This window comes from Capra hircus, chromosome 10, assembly GCF_001704415.2.
Source record: "Capra hircus breed San Clemente chromosome 10, ASM170441v1, whole genome shotgun sequence".
NCBI classification, from domain to species: domain Eukaryota; kingdom Metazoa; phylum Chordata; class Mammalia; order Artiodactyla; family Bovidae; genus Capra; species Capra hircus.
This window is the reverse complement of record NC_030817.1, coordinates 38,284,549-38,305,997: the sequence shown is the minus strand read 5'-3', so window position 1 is coordinate 38,305,997 and position 21,449 is coordinate 38,284,549. Positions and strand designations below refer to the sequence as shown.

The 21,449-nt window shown below is 45.0% G+C and overlaps 1 protein-coding gene across 2 annotated transcripts in view; it reads right to left on the bottom strand.

The window, feature by feature from the left end:
* SQRDL (sulfide quinone reductase-like (yeast)) overlaps positions 1-10,776 on the bottom strand; it is a 53,387-nt gene extending 42,611 nt beyond the window's left edge. The window contains exon 1 of one of the 2 annotated variants that reach the window (XM_018054155.1): positions 10,651-10,776. The gene's annotated coding sequence lies outside the window, so the exon portion shown is untranslated. Of the gene's footprint in view, positions 1-2,260; positions 2,480-10,650 lie in introns of those variants that run through there. The other variant, XM_018054156.1, reaches the window with a different exon arrangement.

Here is a 21,449-nt window from a genome sequence, read left to right as displayed (position 1 = left end):
TCCACATGCTGAAATGTTAACTCCCAAAGGTTATGGTGTTAGTCAGGAGGTGGGGCCTCTGGGGTTGATTAGGTCCTGAGGGTGGAGCCCTCATGAATGGTATTAGTGCCCTTATAAAAGAGGGTCCAGATAGGTCCCTCACCCCTTTTACTATGTGAGGACACAAAGAAATGACATCGGCCCTGACCCAACCATGCCAGTACCTTGGTCTTGGACTTTCCAGGCTCTAGAACTACAAGAAATAAATTTCTGCTGTATATAAGCCAGTTAGTCTTTGGTACAGGCTTCCTAAGTGGCTCCATGGTAGAACCCACCTGCCAGTGCAGGAGACACCAGTTCAATCCCTGGGTCTGAAAGATGCCCTGGAGAAGGAAACGCAACCCACTCCAGGATTCTTGCCTGGGAAATCCCATGGACAGAGGGGCCTGGCAAGCTACAGTCCATGGGGTCACAAAAGAGTCAGAAATGACTTAGCAACTAAACAGCAGCAGCAGTCTGTGGTACCATAGATCCCCTTATTCACAGCTTTGCTTTCTGTGGTTTCAGTTATGTACAGTGAATGGCAGTCCAAAAATATTAAATGGAAGATTTCAGAAATAAACAATTCACATAGTCTAACCTCCATGCTCCTCTGAGTGGAGTGATGAAATTTCATACCATCCTGCTGCATCCCACGTGGGACATGACCTCCCTTCGTCCAGCTTATTCCACCAGTTAGTCACCTAGTGGCCACCTCAGCTATCAGATAAACTGTATTGCAGTGCTTGTGTTCAAGTTACCCTTCTTCTACTTAATAAAGGTCCCAAAACACAAGAGTAGTGATTCTGACAATTTGAATAAGGCCAAAAAAAGCCATAAAGTGCTTCCTTTAAATGAAAAGGTGAAGGTTTTCAATAAAGGGCGGGGGGGGGGGGGGGACCCTATGCTGAGATTGGTAAGCGGTATGATAAGAACAAACCTATCATGAAACTGCGATGAAAAAGAAAAAGAAATTCATGCTAGTTTGCTGTCACACCTCAAACTGTAAAAGTTACAACCCCAGAGTGATACGTGCTTAGCTGGGATGGAAAACTAAATTTATATTAAATTCATAAATAAGATATTTTGAGAGATGATATTCACACAACTTTCATTATACTACACTGTTCTAATTGTTCTATTTTATTCTTATTGTTAATCTCTTACTGTACCTAATTTATAAGTTAAATATTATCACAGATGTGTAGGTAGAGGGAAAAACAGTATATACAGGATTCGGTACTATGCATGGTTTCAGGAATTCACTGAAGAGGTCTTGGGACATATTCCCCCACCAATAAGAGGGGGCTACTATATTTGTTATAGGGGCCCAAGCGGACTAAGGCAGTGACGGAGATCTTATCCTTCATTATGACAGGAGCTGTGCTGGATGCTGGGAATAGAATAGTGAACATGTCACATCAGGTCCTTGTGCTGACAGAACTTGCATGCTAGTGGAATGGAGAACACATTAGTCCCTCACCCTCCACTATAACGCCTTCCTGAAATGCTCCCTCCTTCCGTTTCTTCATCTTAGCCATGGCCCAAAGTCCAGCCCAAGTCCCCGCTTCTGTAGTGCCTCCAGCCAGGCTGGTCTACAAACTGTGGTACCTCTCCTGCCCTTCTTAGAACTTTCTTGTGGTCATTGTTTATTTGTTGGCATTTGGACGCATCTGTTTTCCCAGAGAGTCTGAAATTGCCTGATGGTTTGAGACTCTGGTCCCATCTATCTTCACAACACTTATGGAGCATCTGAGTCCTTCTTGTCATCTCTTGGGTTCAGACAGTTGGGGGCAGCAGGCAGAAAACCTCTGTACCCTACCAAGAGTGTAGCACTCTCTAGCCACCTTCTCAGGAACAGCTGCCAAAAAATGAGGCACCTATATTTTTCACCACCTACATCATCTCTGGATCGGTGGGGAGGAAAGTTGGCGTTGGTTTCCAAACCTCTGGGTTTATATCCCAGTTCTTAGACATAACTTGAAGGCGCAAAATGCAATGTAATCAGTAGGAACTAAACACCTCTGGTGTTTTCAGGAGAGAAGAAATAACCAATGACAGTTTGGTGAAACAGACATGATCTGAGCAAGAGATAAAAGACTGGCAGCATTTGGACAAGTGGAGATGCTATGCAAGGGTACACCAAGGGAGATGGAACAGCTTAAGCAAGTAAAAGAGTGGGCTACCACCCTCCAGGCCTCTCCCCAGCTGCCTCTGCTCTCTCCAAGCCCTGAGAGCTCACCTGTGAGATGGGCATCAGCTGGCCTCCATGGTTCTCTGGCTTCCAGGTGGAGTCAGCCAGTGGGAGGCACCAGTAGATTAGAGGATGGGAAAAGAATGAAATCAGGATATTTGTTGCCCGGACCCCAAGCTTCGGCTCAGCAATACTGGATTGCTCCAGCCAAAGGCCTTGGCTCTTGTGGGGTGGCCCTCTTCTCAGCTACAGTTTTTTCCCAAGGTGCCAGTAATCACTCCCTCTGCTTGCTTCTTCATGCCCCAAATCAATACATTTGCTTCACTACTCTTTTGGTTCCCCTTAACCCTGCCCACACCTTTGTAAACAGTTGTTTCATTAAACCCTCTTAACAGCCTCGAGCATGCCAAGTATTTCCCAAGACTCTGACTAATAAGCTGGAAAGGCCAACCAGAATTGACTGACATTGAGAGGAGTAGATAATAAGGAAACATCACAGTCCAATTATAAAGGGCCATGCTAGCAAACTGAGGCTTTATACTGAAAAACAAAAAAAAAAGTTTTAAGAAGCGATAGAACAGAGGAGGCAGCTTTGAAAAAATGGATCTAGTGTCAGGGAGAAATTAAATCGGAGAGGCAAAACCAGGTCTGGAAACCAGGAAACTAGTGCAGAGGTCCAGGTGTAATGATAAGGGCCTAATGCAGTGTTAGCATTAGAAATACAAATAAAAATTTAGATAAGACAGAGAAAAGGGAAAGAGAATGATTGAATGAGAGGTAGGAAGGGCCCCTTCAGGAAAACAAAACAAAAGCCAACGTTGACATCTAGGCAGCTGAAGAGAGAGGAATTGTTTGGGCAGAAACAGGGAAGTCTAGGCCAGGGCCTGTCTGAGCTAGTCTGGGACAGTTAAGAGATTTAGGAAACAGAATCACCTAGAATGAGCATGGCACAACTGTGGGCAAGGAGGAAGGGAGTCTAAACCAGAGTCCACTGGGAAGAGGGAGAAAGAAGACTGGGTGGGCATACGTTAAGTAAAGTTTGGGGTTGGAAGCTTTAATCCTAGACAATAGTCATCTAATCTAAGGGTCACAAAGAAGCAACCTGCAGTCCCAATGCAGACCAGAGCTGTGTTTTGTTTGACTCACAAATTCTGCCTAAATTCTGAATTAGTAATGTGATAACATTACTAACCCAATATTAAAAATTTTGAATATGCCAGGTGGCGCTACTGGTAAAGAACCCACCTGCCAATGCTGCTGCTGCTGCTAAGTCACTTCAGTCATGTCCGACTCTGTGCAACCCCATAGACAGCAGCCCACCAGGTTCCCCAGTCCCTGGTTCTCCAGGCAAGAACACTGGAGTGGGTTGCCATTTCCTTCTCCAATGCATGAAAGTGAAAAGTGAAAGTAAAGTCTCTCAGTCGTGTCTGACTCTTCGCGACCCCATGGACTGCAGCCTTCCAGGCTCCTCAGTCCATGGGATTTTCCAGGCAAGAGTACTGGAGTGGGGTGCCATTGCCTTCTCCGACCTGCCAATGCAGGAGACATAAAAGACACAGGTTCAGTCCCTGGGTTGGGAAGATCCCCTGGAGGAGGGCATGGCAACCCACTCCAGTATTCTTGCCTGGAGAATTCCATGGACAGAGGAGCCTGGAGGGCTACAGTCCATAGGGTTGCAAAGAGTCGGACACGACTGAAGGGAGCACACACACACACCTTCAAAATTCCAGATCATTGGCCTCTCTGACAACACTAAGCCCACATTCTCCCATGTCAGCTCTCAGCTGGAACTGCCCATCTCTAGATTGGTCACTGCCCATCTACACCCTGAACGAAGTTAAAGCTCACCCAGCCCCACAGAGCCAAGATTTGTATTTGTTACTGCTCAGCCCTGGCTGCGTGTGAGCTGTGGTCCCTGCTAATGGCAATGAGAGCCCTTGAAGTTCTTAAGGAAACTGAAGAAGACCCCGCGAGGGAGTTGAGGGGATGACTTAGAGCAATTCAGTTGAATTCAGCATTTTTGAGTGTTTACTATGTGCCAGGCACTGTGCTACGCACTGAGGAGCCCGGGATGAGTAAGAAGACCAGGGATATACAGATCATTCAGTAGCTGATTCAGAAATTTAGGAACCAGCCAGGGTTTGGAATGAGAACCCACATGAGAAGAGAGACGAAGGTGTGAATCCAAAACCGATGTTGAAGCCATGTTTGTGACAAATTAGCCACAGCGGATAAAGAAGGAAGGATGTGAAATGGGACCTTGCTCTGGGCGGCTATATGGAAGAGAGGGTGTAAGTGCAGCAAAGGTCCAAAGCACCAAGGGAGAGAAGGAATCCACACCCTCTGAGAACCTTGAGAGCCAAAGGAGTGGAGCCCACCGAGGGATTATACAGGCAGCACCCTTCCTCTTGGCTCACCTCCCCTTGAGTAATGGCATCGCCTGTGTGTTCAGGAACTGGATTACTATTTTGTTAACAAATAAAGAAATGGAGCAACCTTCATTTAGGCCTGCAGGGCCATGTCAGAACTCAACCGCTAGAGCTGTTGCAATGTCAAATGTTTGTTTAAACATTAAGCTGTGAGACTAGTGCTCTAGGTGTGGACCAGGAGCAAATAGACCCAGGAAACAATCCCACACAGCTCCTTGATGATTCAGCGCTTAGAATTGCATTGGGGTTCTTTAGTTCTCTAACTCTTTAGGAGGGAACTGTAGGAATTTTCTTTAAAGAATTGCTGATTAAGAGTTACTAATGAGGACGCAGCAATGAAACACTGGCTCCCTTTGCTGCTGAGAAATTTCCTACCAGTTTCCCTAGCCTATATACATTTTACAGTCAGAAAGCCTTATAATAGGGAAGGACTGATGATTTCCCCAAACCATATATTAACTAAGCAGAAAACAGAAACTCTGTTCATGGGAGGGAAATCAGCTCACACTACAGCTCAGAAAAGGGGAAAAATGTCAGTCAATTGGATTATTGCAACTGAAAATTTTCAGGTTTTGACTGAATTATATGGGGGGAAATGCCTTGATTCCTTGCTTGCTTGACCTCTCATGTTCTAGTGCATAAAACATCACAATCTGGCTCCCTTTTAACCCCACCATTCACAGTTGGCCTTCAGTCAAGTAAGTATACTGAAGGTTTCAACATATGCATAAGCCTGTGCATGTCCATCTGGGGACTGTAGAGCAAGACACACAGGACAGCGGGAGCCTAACATAGAATTAATTTGCTTCCAGTCACACAGCAAGGATCCAGCTTTGCCTTGGTCTCCTGAACCCACTCAATGATCACAATAAAAGTATGCATCAGCCTCAGGAGTGCCATGATTCCCACTCAGAGTTTCACATACAAGAAGACTCTGAGGAATGGAGTTTCATTATAAACAGGGACTGGCCAATTTGTCAGGCATATTGTTGCCTGGAATCCAGCATGCGAGGTCTTAACACAATGAGAAGGGACTCTTTAATCATAAGTTATACAAGTGTTCTTTGAATGTGATTGAAAAGATGCCAAATTCAATCCTTTAATGGTTAAGACAGAATGAGGGGGTGCCAGGTAACAGGTGTACCAGGTTCCTCAAGCTCGTGTCTTTCCTACATCTAGATTAATGACACAGTTCCCCACTACTGCATAAGCCTTGTATGAGGATATGTCAGCAGTCAGAGACCCAAATCCACATTCCAGGTAGTGCCAGGTAGAGCTCATCCTTAACTATTCTGGGTTATGTTTTCTTCAACAATGGAATAAAGGATTGAATTGCATAGGTTCAAAGGTGCCTTCCTTCTCTAAACGTTGTGATCCTCTAAATGAGGGGGAAAGGGAAACAGGTCCACAAGCAGATACTCAAATGGGAATACTTGTTCTACTAACTCTTTAAACTGATTGGGCTCTGAATTACTGCAGCAAAGAATGACAAGGGTTTGTTGCCAGGGCTTGAACATAAACAGAATAGGAACCATATCTCCCTTTATGTTCCCCCAAGTCTGACCAAGATTCACTGGGAGTCGCTGTGACTATCCCAGAAACAAGGAAAACATCAGAAAAAAAAAAAATCACCGAAGGTTTTCTATGTGACAGGACAGGTTATGTTCTTCACATAATTTCTCACAACAACCTGAGAAGTTGGTATTATTACCCCTGTTTTATAAGTAAGGAAACAGACACTGTGGAGCCATGAGCAAGTCACAACCACGTTGAGTCCATTTCCAGAAGTGTAAAATAAGTCACTGCGTCCAGCTGACTTTAAAGGCCCCTCCTTCTCTGTGACTCAAAACAAGCTTAGGTTTGACCACCTAGACCTTGAAAGGCTCGTGATTACCATGCAAACCCAGTTGGCCAAAAAAGAGGATGTCTAGTCCCCTACCTCGAGCACCATTCACAGGCTTACAGAAACACAAAACCACGTCTACTAAACCCAGAACCTCCTTGGAATGCTCTCACATTCTGTACTGTAGCAAGGTGATTATTCAAACCCATTATTTTCCTATGAAGACATCATGGGCTGCCTTAAAGCAAACTGCCAAGGAAAAGAGAAAGTACACAGAGTGAAATCACCACAGGCCCCAGAAGTTAGAGACTGGTCCCAGGATAAAAACAGAGGTATCTTCTCTCCATTACTGTAGATAGGGCCGGAGCTTGCTGCATGAAATGAAAGCTCCCTGAGGACCAAGCTAGGGTCAAAACTTGGAAAATCATTATGATTAGAAAGGAATTACCCCATGGTCCTTAAGAATCATCACCAGCACCATCAACCCATCACCCACCACGCAATTATAAAGCATCTGCTCTGTACATGGCTCAGCAACTAGGCTGGTCATTTGCTTAAGATGTCAAGTTCTGTTTTTTCCTAACTGTCAGGATCATGAAGGGGAAGAAGGCCTTAACAACCTCAGACAGGATCCAAGGGACAATACAGAGTGTCTCCAGAAAGAGCATATGAGATTCTCTTGGGTAGGTAAGGGAGAGGGGTCCTAAGAGAAACTGAAGGACCTGCTGGGATCACGACTTAGAATAGAGTGCCCAGATCTATTTACTTGCTAGAGCTGCCCTTAAAAACAAAACCAAACAAGAGAAAAAGAAAAATGGCTAAATGACAGAAATGTATGTTCTAACAGTTCTGGAGGCTGGTAGTTCAAGATCAGGGTCCCTTGGGGCCCTATGTAAAGGCAGCAATATAATATTTTGATATATTAACCAACTCTTTTCACTTCGATATTCCTAGTTACCCTGAGAGTCAACCCCACTCAGGCAACCAGACATGTGGCATGGAGGGTTCATCCCATGGATCTGCAGAACCAAAGGGTCAGGTGCTTAACCTTTTGTTTTCAAAGGGCAAAGTCCAGATTTAATTAGTCTGCCTCATCAGGCTATCCTACAGCAAAAATTGAATCAGAAATGTCAGTGGCTCCGCAAAAGAAAACTTATTTGAGCTGAGCCTTCCTCCTCCATCTTTTAGCAACATCATTTGGAACATAGAGCCTTGAAGGTCAGTGTAACCTTCAAGAAAGAGCTTGGAAGGAAGAAAGAGCTCACATTCCATCTAACATTCCTCAGCCTGTGTAGTATTCTGCTCAGGCTTTCATAACAAGATACCACAAACTGGGTCGCTCAAACAGCAGAAACTTATTTCTTACTATTCTAGAAGCTGGAAGTCCAAAACCAAGGTGTCAGCACATATAGTTTCTCCTGAGGCCTCTCTCCTAGGCCTGGGCCTCCTTACGTCCTCATGTGGTCTTGTCTCTACATGCACCCCGGTGTCTTTTCCTTTTTTCATAAAGACACTAGTCATAATGGATTAGGGTCCTACCCTTATGATCTCATTTAACCTTAATTCCCTTTTTAAAGACCCTCTCTCTGAACAGTCAGATTCTAAGAAACAGTGATTAGGATTTCGACATATGAATTTTTGAGGGGATGCAATTCAGTTCATAATATCAGTATTTGCCCCTTCCAAAGTTGCGGCCATAGAAAGCCCCAGTGTGCTCTAAATTTACTGTTCTTTACAAAGCTCTCTCCCCATCTTTCCACCCCAACTTAGCAATTTTACAAAGTAAATCACAGGGGTCCCTGGCTGAGTCTGATTTTCTTCTTCCTATTAACATCCACATTTATTGGATTACATAGACTTTTAAGGCTGGGCACTAAGAAGCAGCTAGCTGGCTTTAGGTCTAATCTGGCCAGCCTGTAGCAACTTCCATCTACTGCTCCTACTTACCAAATCTTTAAGGGTCATAGAGGAGTTATGTAATGTGCAATGGGGCAGGGGAAGGTGAAAAGAAAAGAGGGAAGAGAAATGCGCCACTGGGCCCAGAAATGCCTAATCATGGGTCAGGCTCCACTCCCTATAAGACAACTTCCTGTGTTACATCACATCAAATTAACGAGCCTAGACACAGGTAAGATGGAGGAGAAACTGTTCTGCAAAAGAGTTCTAGTTTCCTATAAACACCAAGTTTCATTTTCTCTGGCAGAACACTAGTCACAAAGACCCACACAGACCCAAGGGCCCTGACTGACATTTCAAGCATTCCAGCTCCAGATGTGTTCAGCCACTAGGAAAAAGAAACCCCAGATTATTTTAAGCAGAGTCATTTCACAAACCACTAGCTGCCCCCTGGATAAATTCTGAGTGTTTTAGTTGTAGTTACAAGCAATAATTTCCAATGTATTTACCCATTCAAAAAATATTTATTGACTAATTTCTGGAGAAGGAAATGGCTACCCATACCAGTAATCTTGCCTGGGAAATCCTAAGGACAGAAAAGCCTGGAGGGCTACATTCCATAAGATGGCAAGAGTGGGACTGGACTCAGTGACTGAACCACCACCACATTCTATGTACCAGGACTGGGACATAATGGCAATGGCTTGGGGTCCAGAGAGGGACACAAGTTCTAGTAAACAGTACTTATTTCGCTCCTTTGTGCCTGGACACCTTAAATGCAGGGGAAGGTATAATTATCTCCACGGTACAGTGAAGAAGTCAAGGTGAAAAGAAGTCCAAAAGACAAGCTCATGCTGCTAGTCAGTGGAAGCATCAAGAGCAGAAGTCATGTGACCTGACTTCCTGGGCAGTACCTTCCACTTAACCAGGAACTTGCATAGAAAATAAACATTTACATCTTCATCTTCACTAATCTCTAACTAAAATTTAGCACTTTCTTCCATTTTAAATAGTAGCTCGGATGATAAAGAATCTACCTGCAATGCAGAAGACCTGGGTTCGATCCCTCGGTGGGGACGATCCCCTGGAGAAGGGAATAGCTACCTACTCCAGCATCCTTGCCTGGGGAATCCCATGAACAGAGGAGCCAGGCAGGCTACAGTCCACAGGGTCACAAAGAATCTAACACAACTGAGTAACAAACACTTCATTCTTCTCAGGCAACAAACCCCAGCAGATATATGCAGTAACTATGACTTTTTCATCAACAGAAATCACAGATATTTTCTTATATTACAGGCATTACCCAAATCTTGAAATATTATTTGTTACTATTTCAAAATTATGATAGCTATTAGATCCACTGCTAGATGATGTCACTTAATGCATTATTTTTAAAAGGCATATATACTACTACATCAATTCTCTTAATATTTGGACAAGTGATTTGGAATAGGTTTCCCTTATAACACTCTGCCTTTTATTTTACACCTTCAAAAGCACTAAACCTAAAAGTGGTCCTTAGTTTCCCCAAAACTGCCAAAGCGGTACATGGCACAAAAATGTGTCAGACCCCTACACCACAGCAACGGGCAGCCCAGGCAAATCCAGAGATCTGCTCCCTGTGTCTTTGAGTAAGAGGCTAGGTTGGGATTTTTATTATTAAAAGAGAGAAACGAAGAGAAAGGAAAGCACCCCAATTTCACCAGAGAACCCTTTCCACCAGTTCCTGTTTAGCACAGGCCCTAAATGCTCTCCATGGCTGGTTCCAGCCATAGCTGAAGGATACTTCTTGAGCCCCCACCCCTCCATCCCACAGGCTGTGTGGATAAACGGGCCCCACTGTGGGCAGACCAGCAGACATCACCTCCTACCCCGGGGGGTTGAGAACCCCTTGCGCGCCGGGACCACGCCGGAGTGACACAGTCAACAAGTGGAAGATGCCAGAAATTCCTACACACCAGGGCACCAAGAAATTCCCATTCACAAGACCACGGATACATTGGTTTTTAACCCCCCCTCGCAGGGCAGCAGCTCCACGACCCCAGGACGTCACAAGACCCGGGTTCCAGCAGGGGCTGCAAGAGCTGCGGATGCGGCGGGTGGAGAAAAAAAGTGTGAAGCGGGATGGAACGCGATGCACAGGGGCCGCGCTGTCCCAGATGCGGGACAGAGCTGGGTTAACAATCGGCTTTAGGGGTGACCTCTCTCCCCGCCGGGTCCCTTTTCCCTCGCCAAGTGCCTGATATCGGCCGCGGGATGCCTCTTACCCAGAGGTGCGCGGAGCCTCGGGCCACAGCGTTGGCGCAGTAAAAGCTGCCGCTTCCTGCCAGGGCTCGCGGCCTCTGCTGGGGCCCGTGCGGTCCCCGGGCGGAGGCTGGAGGCGGGGAGAGAGAGCCTCCCCCCACTCCCCGGGAAAGTTCCGGAAAGGTCCCGCCGCTGCCCCGCCCGGCGCCACAGCCCGGGGAACCAAGGCCAAGTGCAGGCTACACCGGGCTTCCAGCGCGCATGGGGGACAGCCGGCGGCGCGGGTCAGGCGGGTCAGGGGCACTGCCGGCAGGGCAGACTGGCCCCTACCCGCCAGTGCACTGTGCGGTGCAGCTGGGACCCCTTGGTGCCTCAGAGGAGGGCACGGAGGCTACCTGTCCCCCCCCCCTCAATCCCGTGTGCCTACACTGTTGCGTAACTGGGAGGGACAAAGGTGAAGGCGGGTCTGTGGATAGACGCCTGGCGGTTTGTGTCGGGTCCTCCAGTGAGCCCTGTGCTTCTCATCTGGTCCCCAGGGCTGTCCAAAGAGACCGCTTTCCCGCTCTTCTTTCACACGTAAAAGGTAACCGAGGCTGAGAGAAGCCCCCAAACTTGCCTTGGTAAGCAAGCGCCAGGGCAGCGCTCTCAACCCTAGGATGGAGGTCACGGTGAGCAGGTTTTCAGACACTAATCTCCACGCAACGTTGGGTCCTACTTTCATGAATGGACATTTTCAATTGGCTGCTTTAAGCAGGTGTGAAACGCAGGTGAGTAGTTCTCCACTACGTCAGATCTAGAACGCCTTTTTATAACATATAGGATGTCCAGCAGGCTTACTGCAATTTTAAGCTTTAATAATTTCAGATGTCAGTTAACAAACTTGCCTTTAAAAAGTGCCTTGAAAGTTTATTTCTTTTACATTTCATTCTGTGAATTTTGATTAATCTCTTTTGAATTTTTTGTTTCAACCAACTTTTTAAGGTGAAATCCTAGCAAACCAAAAACTGACGCAATCACAGAGAAGTAGGAGCCTAATAAGGCTGAACTTCTGAGCCCCTCCCTCTGGTTTTGTCTTGTTAGGTTTATCTATTGAGGTAACCCTGGTTTATGGCATCTGGTCCCATCACTTCATGGGAAATGGATGGGGAAAGAGTAGAAACAGTGTCAGACTTTATTTTGGGGGGGGCTCCAAAGTCACTGCAGATGGTGATTGCAGCCATGAAATTAAAAGACGCTTACTCCTTGGAAGAAAAGTTATGACCAACCTAGATAGTATATTCAAAAGCAGAGATATCACTTTGCCAACAAAGGTCCGTCTAGTCAAGGCTGTGGTTTTTCCTGTGGTCATGTATGGATGTGAGAGTTGGACTGTGAAGAAAGCTGAGCACCAAAGAATTGATGCTTTTGAACTGTGGTGCTAGAGAAGACTTTTGAGAGTCCCTTGGACTGCAGGAGATCCAACCAGTCCATTCTAAAGGAGATCAGCCCTGGGATTTCTTTGGAAGGAATGATGCTAAAGCTGAAGCTCCAGTACTTTGGCCACCTCATGCGAAGAGTTGACTCATTGGAAAAGACTCTGATGCTGGGAGAGACTGGGGGCAGGAGGAGAAGGGCATGACAGAGGATGAGTATGGCTGGATGGCATCACTGACTCGATGGATGTGAGTTTGAGTGAACTCCAGGAGCTGGTGATGGACAGGGAGGCCTGGCGTGCTGCGATTCACAGGGTCGCAAAGAGTCAGACACGACTGAGCGACTGAACACTAGTTTATATTATGTGTTCCACTTCTGTCCCTGTATACCCTACAGCACACTTACCACCAAAAATTGTTTCCATCTGTCTAATTTTTTAATCCATCCAACACTCTGTGTCTTTCAATGTGTGAATTCAATCCATTTACATTTAGGATGATTATTGTTAAATGAGGACTTAATTTTGCCATTTTATCCTTTATTTTCTGGTTACTCTGCATCTCCATTGTTCCTTTTCCTTTTCTTTCTGTCTGCTATTTTAGTTTCGGTATTTTTCTGTGATATTTTTGTCAGTTTCCTCTTTCTTTTTTTTTAATGTTTCATGTCTCTGCTCTAAGATTTTTGTTTTGTGGTCACTATGAGGTTTGTATAAAATGTCTCATAGGTAAAATAATCCTTCTGCTGGTAGTATCTTATCTTTATTTACCTACATAGGCTTCTTCCTTTTCCTTCCCCTTCTTTTTGTTTCTGTTGTCTCACATTATCTCTTTACATTGTTACAAAGTTGAAGTATACACTAGCAGTTTTTTTTTCTGCTCTCCTCCTTAACCTTTATGCTATAATAGTGTTTAAAATCTAATCTTATTGAGAGTTGCAATTTTCTGGTTCTATGTATCACCTTGCTCCAAGTTTTATGTATTTTGCCTTTCTGTTTTCTGGTAGAAGAGCTCCTTACAAGGCTTCTTATAAGGAAGTGTAGTAGCGATGAACTCCCTCAGTTTTTCTTTGCCTGGGGAAGTGTTTATTTCTCCTTTATATGGAATGACATTTTTACTGGATAGAGTATTCTTGGGCAACAGTTTTTAATCTCTCAATATTTTAAGAATGTCATTCCACTTCCTCCTGGCCTGCAGGGTTTCTGCTGAGAAATCTGCTGAAAGCCCAATAGGGGTTCCTTTGTATGTTACCATCCTTTTTTCCCTAGTTGCCTTTAAAATTCATTATTTTTAAAAAATAATTAATTTTTGGCTGTGCTAGGTCTTTGTTGCTGCCAGTGTGCTTTCTCTAATTGCAGGCACTACTCTCCATTGTGGTGCATGGGCTTCTCATTGCAGTTGTTTTTTGTGGTGGAGCACGGGCTCTAGACCACCAGGCTTTCACAGTTGTAGTGCACAGGCTTTGTTGATCCATGTGGGATCTTCCCGGACCAGGGATCAAACCCATGTCTCTCGCATTGGCAGGTGGATTCTTTACCAGTGAGTCACCAGGGAAACCTCTAAAATTCATTCTTTGTCATTGACTTTTGACAGTCTTAATGTGTCTTGAAGAAGGTCTTTTGGCATGTGTATTAGATGCTCTTTTAGCTTCACAGACTTGTATATCCAGTTCCTTCCCCAGGTTTGAGAAATTCTCAGGTATTATTTAAATTCTCTACTCCATTCTCAAGCTTTTCTTTCTGAGATAGTCATTACCCTAATGTCACACTTTCTAAAAGAGTCAGATAACTCTCACAGAATTTCCTCATTTTTAAATATCTCATTTCTCTTTCCTCTTCCAGTTGTATCATTTCTAGATTTGTCCTCAAGCTCACTAATTCTTTCTTTCATATGGTCTGCTCTATTTCCGATGCTTTCTCTAATACATTCTTTATCTCATTTATTGAGTTATTCAGCTCCAAAATTTGTCTGGTTCTTTTTTTTAAAGTTGGTGGCTCAGAGGTTAAAGCGTCTGCCTGCAATGCAGGAGACCTGGGTTTGATCCCTGGGTTGGGAAGATCCCCTGGAGAAGGAAATGGCAATGCACTCCAGTATTCTTGCCTGGAGAATCCCATGGACACAGGAGCCTGGTGGGCTATAGTCCACGGGGTCGCAAAGAGTCGGACGCGACTGAGCGACTTCACTTTCACACTATTCATGGTGAAATACTCCTTCTGTTCATTAATTTTATTAGTAAGCTCATTGAACTGCCTGAGTTTTCTTTTAGCTCACAGAGTTTCTTCATGAGAGCTACTCTGAATTCTCTACCAGTGTGACTGCAATATTCTATGACATTAAGTTTGGTTTCTGGAGAACTGTCATTTTCAATTTGTGGTATGTTGTTACTGTAGTTCTTTATGGTGCTTGATGCATAGTTCTTCTGCCAGTGCATTTGAAGTAGCCCAGTGGTCCCCAACCTTTTTGGCATTAGGGGCCAGTTCCATAGATCATTTTCCATTGACCAGGGGGGCGGGGAATGGTTTCAGGATGATTCAAGCGCATTACATACATTTACTGTGCACTTTGTGTGTGTGTGCTCAATCACTCAGTCATGTCCAACTCTGCGACCCTGTGGACTGTAGCCTGCTGGGCTCCACTGTCTATATAATCTTCCAGGCAAGAATACTGGAGTGGGATGCCATTTCCTACTCCCAGGGATCTTCCTGACCCAGAGATCAAACCTGAATCTCTTGCATTGACAGGCAGACTTTTTATACCACTTTGCCACCTTTTATTTCTATTATTACATTGTGATGTATCATGAAATAATTATATAGCTCACCATAATGCAGAATCGGTGAACTTGTTTTCCTGCAGCTGTAAATACAGATGAAGCTTTACTCACTTGCCCACTGCTCACATCCACTGCTCACCTCCTAAGAGGCTATGGACCAGTACTGAGGGTTGGGGATTCCTGAAGTAGCCAACACCTTTCTGCCGGATTCTAACAATTCAACAGATTAGAAATTAAAGGCGTTTCTTTTGTTTTCCTGTAGGTGGCACTACAGCATAAGTTTTTGGTTTCTCTTCCATGCACTGCTTCTGATAAATTATACTCAAGAATCAGTACTTTGCACTCTCTACCACTTCCGTCAGAGATGTGGCCCTATGCCCTCCTTTCACATCTGTTCCTCTGGGGTCAGTGTTGCTGGTGTGGCTGCCTGTGCACCAGGACACTAGGCTCCTCTGTTTCACCCTGGATCCCCTGAATCACAGGCTCCATCACCACTGAGGGGCGGACAGTGGGAGCAGGCCAGGGATGGGCAGGTGCGTCTGCCATGTGGTGGCGTCAGGTTCACAGGTGGTAGACCAGGGGGCTGGAGCCATCGGCACCTCAGCAGCTAGTGGGCCGGTGTCCCATGTACAACTGCCACTGCAGCCCAGCTTCTTGTGCTGCAGGCACTGCCATGGGCAAGGAAGCCCAAGTCATGTGTCTGCCTCCCCTGCCACTGGGGGTTCTCTGGGGCTGCAGTCTCAGCTGCCATGGTTGGAAGGCCAGGATTACAGGCACCAACTCCACTGGTACCTCGGTTCTGCCTCTTCTCTGTGTTACAGTCAAACCACCTTTCTTTTTTTTTTTTTTTTTTCATACTTAATGTTAGGGCAAGAGGGAACACCAGAAATCATGCAAGACAATTACCTGTGTGTGGAACTATCCACACAGCACAGGAGACTGGCATTCCTGGCTCCCACTCTCTAAATGCCAATAGATTATTTCCCAGTCATCTTGACAAAAATGTCCTTGAGTGTTTCCAAAATGCCCTACCTCACCTCCTAGTCTCACCATTTGAATGACATTAGAACATTCTCTAACACCATATACAAAAATAAACTCAAAATGGATTAAAGACCTCAATGTAAGGCCAGATAACTATAAAGCTCTTAAGATAAAAACATAAGGAGAACACTCTTTACCATAAATTGCAGCAGTATCTTTTTGGATCCACCTTCTAATGAAAATAAAAACAGAAATAGCAAATAAGACTTAATTGAACTTAAAAGCTTTTGCACATAAAAAGCATGAAATAATGCCATTTGCAGCTACACTGATGGACCTAGAGATTATCATACTAAGAGAAGTAAGTCGGAGAAAGAAAAATATCATATGATATCAGTTATGTGTGGAATCTAAAAAAAAAATGATACAGATGAACTTATTTACAAAACAGACTCACAGACTATGGAAACAAATTTATGATTACCAAAGTGGAATAAATTAGGAGTTAAATTAGGGATAAATTAGGAGTTTGGAATTGGTAAACAGACACTAATATGTATGAGCTAGATAGTCAACACAGACCTACGGTATAGCATAGGGAACTCTACTCGGTATTCTGATTAGAGTTTCAGAAAGGAATCTGGGGGGAAAATGGATATATGTATGACTAAATCACTCAACTGCTGCCTGAAACGAACACAACATTGTAATTCAGCTATGTGCATGCTCAGTCCCTCAGTCATGTCAACTCTTTGCGACCCCATGGACTGCAGCCTGCCAGGCTCCTCTGTCCGTGCAATTTTCCAGGCCAGAATACTAAAGTGGGTTGCCATTTCCTACTCCAGAAATCAACTATACTCCAATATAAAATTTTAAAATTAAAAAGAAAAGGAGCAGCAGCCCTGGTTTGAACCATAAAAAAGCAGCCTTGGTTTAGATGGGAAGGATGCAGATAGGAAAGAACTACAAGAGATGTGCTGTTTGTGCATGGTTTGAGGTTGCTGGGTGTGGGGTCAAATTCAGACTTTAAAAAGATGTCCTGAGAAGATCCCACATGCTGGAGACTTCTACCTATATTTATCCTATTATCTTGCCCAAGACCTCTCTTTATCCTTTGAAGTAGAACACCAGACGGCCAGGAAGGGGCTGAGACTTCACTCACTCACTCACTCTGTTATTCTTTCACCGGATGAACGATCCTTTGGTCCCTCTCTGCTATACCACAAGCAAACCCTGTGCCTACTGCCTGGCCACACACTGTTGAAAAACTCAGACTCGGTTCCTATCCCTGTGGGACTTGCAAAGTAGTGAGAGTGCACTTTGGAAGCTGGGAAACTAGGAGACGCCCTGCGGACGGTTGGGAAGAGGATGTGATAAGCAGTGACAGTTGGGGCTGGCACTAACAGGAACACACCCCAATTCAAGAACATCCAGGAGAAGGAGTAGTAAGCTGACAGGGCTCTGGGAAGATACACATGCTCATGAGCAGGAAGGGCCGGCAACAGGAATGGATGGGCGGGCGAGGGGAATAGAACAGAGACATGCACTCCCTGGAGAATAGGAAAGGGAAGGCGCAGGAGGAAAAGCATTGTGAAGGGGCTGTTTCTGCAGGCATGCAGCTTAAAATAGTACCCTCTGCTCTGCTGGATCCACAAGCCCCATCCCGTCCCTTCCGGGTAGCAAATTCTTCCCTTGGTCAGTAGCTAGAGAAGCAGCTTCAGGTCTTGGGCCCAGCAAACCCTCCCTAAGCTCCCTAGCCGAGACAGCAGCCCAGCTGACGGGGAGCAGTCATGTGGGAATGGGAGCTGGGGGTGAGTTCCTACGGTAGGGACCCAGAGTGTTCATCCTGCTAGAGCACTGCATTCTCAGAACTGGAGCAGGGTGGGCAGTCACACAGAGCATGATGACTGTGTACCATACAAGGCTTTTCTTTTTCAAGGCAGACTAACTCCTCGCAAATGTACCATTTTCCTCACAGCCATGCTGCATGTCAAATAAGAACTAAAACTGTTATCCGGCTATAGGGTGACTAGAGTTTCCTTATCTGTTACAGAGAAGATGAAGTTGTTTTTCAGACTAGAAGCACTAGTGCACGTGGAGGTGCTTCCCAAGCTACAAAGGACTCTTAATCAGCACTCTTAGCTGTAGGCAAGAAACAGCTCTGGGTAACTTATGCAGAAAGAGGATGTATAAAGGCTCTCAGGGGTTCACAGAACTATCAAAATGACAAAGTAATAATGGCAGGAAATGTGCACAGGAATCACTGAACTTCTACAAAATCAAAAAGCAGAAAACACAATGCCATCTTTCATCAGGAACAGCCTGGCTGCCCCTTGAATACTCCCACTGCCTTCACAATTCACTCTAGAGTGAGTGACACAAATATAAAGGGAATGAGAATTCAAGTCCTCATGGGAGTGTCCACTGACCAAATCTATGTCATAGGCCAGCTGGCAGAGGAAGGAGAGAGCATACATGGGCCTTCTGACTTCCACCTGGACTTTTATGATGAGTATTTCCCCTAGACCGGAAAAGGGATTGAAAACTAGGTTCCCAAAAGGGAAAAGGAAAATGTCAACTCTAGGCCCTGTAAATATTAGATCTTATTATATAGTTTTATACTTATATAAGCAAGGTGGTGTGATAGTAAAAACACTCTGCCCTAGAGCAACAAAGACTTCTGCCAAATACATGTACATTAGCATGCTGGAGAATGAAGGCATGGCTTGGGCAAGCTCAGACTCTCCATCCAAAGGGATGGAGGACATAAGAGAAAGACTGGATCTGGAATCAAGCCTTTCTCAGAAACTAAGCTTCAAACTCAGTTATGGAAAACTTTTGCCTGAATTTCCTCATCTATATGATAGGAATAAATCTGTCCTCCTACCTCAAGAATATTCTGGAAGAATAAACATTGTCTTTTGGGCCACAAAGCCCTCAGAGTATGTGGAACTATGAAGACCAGAGGTTATCTTTGGGTTCATACACCACCACCCTCAGAATGAGTTGGTGTGCCTTGGTTAACTGTATCAGTAAAATGGGTATTTTTATGAGTACCTACCTCATAGTATACTTATGAAAATTAAGAGTTAATATATAGAAAGTGATTGGCACCATATCTGGCATAAAATAAGTATTCAGGAAGGAAATCAACCCTGAATATTCACTGGAAGGACTGATGCTGAAGCTGAAGCTTCAGTACTTTGGCCATCTGATGCAAAGAGCTGACTCACTGCAAAAAAACCTGATGCTGGAAAGATTGAGGGCAAAAGGAGGAGGAGGCAACAGAGCAGGAGATGGTTGGGTAGTATCATCGACTCAATGGACATGAGTTTGAGCAAACTCCGGGAGAGAGGGAAGGACAGGGAAGCCTAGTGTACTGCAGTCCATGGGGTCGCAAAGAATCAGACATGACTTAGCAACTAAACAACAACGAATGGTAGTCACCAAAATAACTACAGCTTTATAGATATTACTACTATCCAGTGTTCGGAGAGGCATTATATAAGGAGTTGAAGAGAAAGTAGTTCAACAGGCCTGCTCTAAGACAAACAAAATAGTATGAGTATTGGGCCTAGTATAAGAACACTAGACTACCTGACTTGCCTCTTGAGAAACCTGTATGCAGGTCAGGAAGCAACAGTTAGAACTAGACATCGAACAACAGACTGGTTCCAAATAGGAAAAGGAGTACATCAGGGCTGTATATTGTCACCCTCCTTATTTAACTTATAAGCAGAGTCCATCATGAGAAATGCTGGACTGGAGGAAGCACAAGCTGGAATCAAGATTGCTGGGAGAAATATCAATAACCTCAGATATGTGGATGACACCACCCTTATGGCAGAAAGTAAAGAAGAACTAAAGAGACTCTTGATGAAAGAGGAGAGTGAAAAAGTTGTCTTAAAGCTCAACATTCAGAAAACTAAGATCATGGCATCTGGTCCCATTACTTCATGGGAAATAGATGGGGAAAACATTGGAAACGGTGGCTGACTTTATTTTGGGGGGCTCCAAAATCACTGTAGATGGTGACTGCAGCCATGAAATTAAAAGATGCTTACTCTTTGGAAGGAAAGTTATGACCAACCTAGATAGCATATTCAAAAGCAGAGACATTACTTTGCCAACAAAGGTCCGTCTAGTCAAGGCTATGGTTTTTCCAGTAGTCGTGTATGGATGTGAGAGTTGGACCATAAAGAAAGCTGAGCACAGAAGAATTGATGCTTTTGAACTGTGGTGTTGGAGAAGACTCTTGAGAGTCCCTTGGACTGCAAGGAGATCCAACCAGTCCATCCTAAAGGCGATCAGTCCTGGGTGTTCATTGGAAGGACTGATGTTGAAGCTGAAACTCCAATACTTTGGCCACCTGATGCGAAGAGCTGACTCATTTGAAAAGACCCTGATGCTGCGAAAGATTGAGGGCAGGAGGAGAAGGGGACGACAGAGGATGAGATGGTTGGATGGCATCACTGACTCAATGGTGAGTTTGGGTAGGCTCTGGGAGTTGGTGTTGGACAGGGAGGCCTGGCGTGCTGCAGTTCTTGGGGTCACAAAGAGTCAGACACAACTGAGTGACTGAACTGAACTGATAAGAATAGTAGTAGTAATAGTGTTAGTCGCTCAGTTGTGTCCAACTCTTTGTGACCCCACAGACTGTAGCCCACCAGGCTCCTCTATCCATGAGATTTCCCAGGCAAGAATACTGGAGTGGGTTGCTGTTTCCTTCTCCAGAGGATCCTGACCCAGAAGTTGAACCTGGGTCTCCTGCATTGCAGGCAAATTCTTTACTATCTGAGCTATAGGGAAGTCCTTTAGTATCAGAATGGTAGACTTCATTTCTCAAAGATGAGAATGATCAGAGATGTAGAAAAGCTATTTACAGTATAGGCAGATAGACTGCACTGCAAAGTGCCCCTTAGACATAAAATTGAATCTGAGAGTGGAATTGATATTCCCAAGTGATGAAGCAGAGTGGAGGTCTCCATCTATCATTCAGGGCAAATAAATGCTTCTGGGTGTTCCTTCTGCCTCAAAATCAAAAGAGCCCCTCCTACTCAGCTTCCTCTGGCTCCCTGTCAGTGACAGTTCCTTCAAGACATCTCTTCCCAGACCTGCCTTCGTGGCAGCAGTGAGCCCCATGGTTCCCGGTTTCTGTTCCTTTGGTACTTGGTGTCATGGTTAATTATTACCCTCTTTAACAAAGTTATGCATAGTGGCACACTGTGTCTCTCCACAAAAAACATGAAGCCACTGAGGGCAGGAACTGTGTCTTCTACATCTGTTTGTCCCCAGGACTTAGCAGGGTCTTTTTCCCAACAAAAGTGTGTATTGGGTTCCATGGAATGGTTCCCAGGTAAGAGTACAAGTGCCCAAGGAAGCTAAAACAAGCTGCCTCAAAGGACTGTCAGAAATCTAGTAAACTTACAGCTCACATTTGATAAGCACCTGGAAAACAGTATTCAGTGGAAACCTCAGGAGGCGCGGAGCGTGTGAGGATCTGAGGCCTTCCTGACCCCAGGAGCAGGGAGCAATCCTTCCAATGCTGCATCTGTGTCTTTTCTCTGCATGTCTGAACAGGACAGGAGAGCTCACCCAATGAGGGAGCGCTGGGAGACCATGAAGTTGCACAGTGAGGATCTGGGCAGCAAGCACT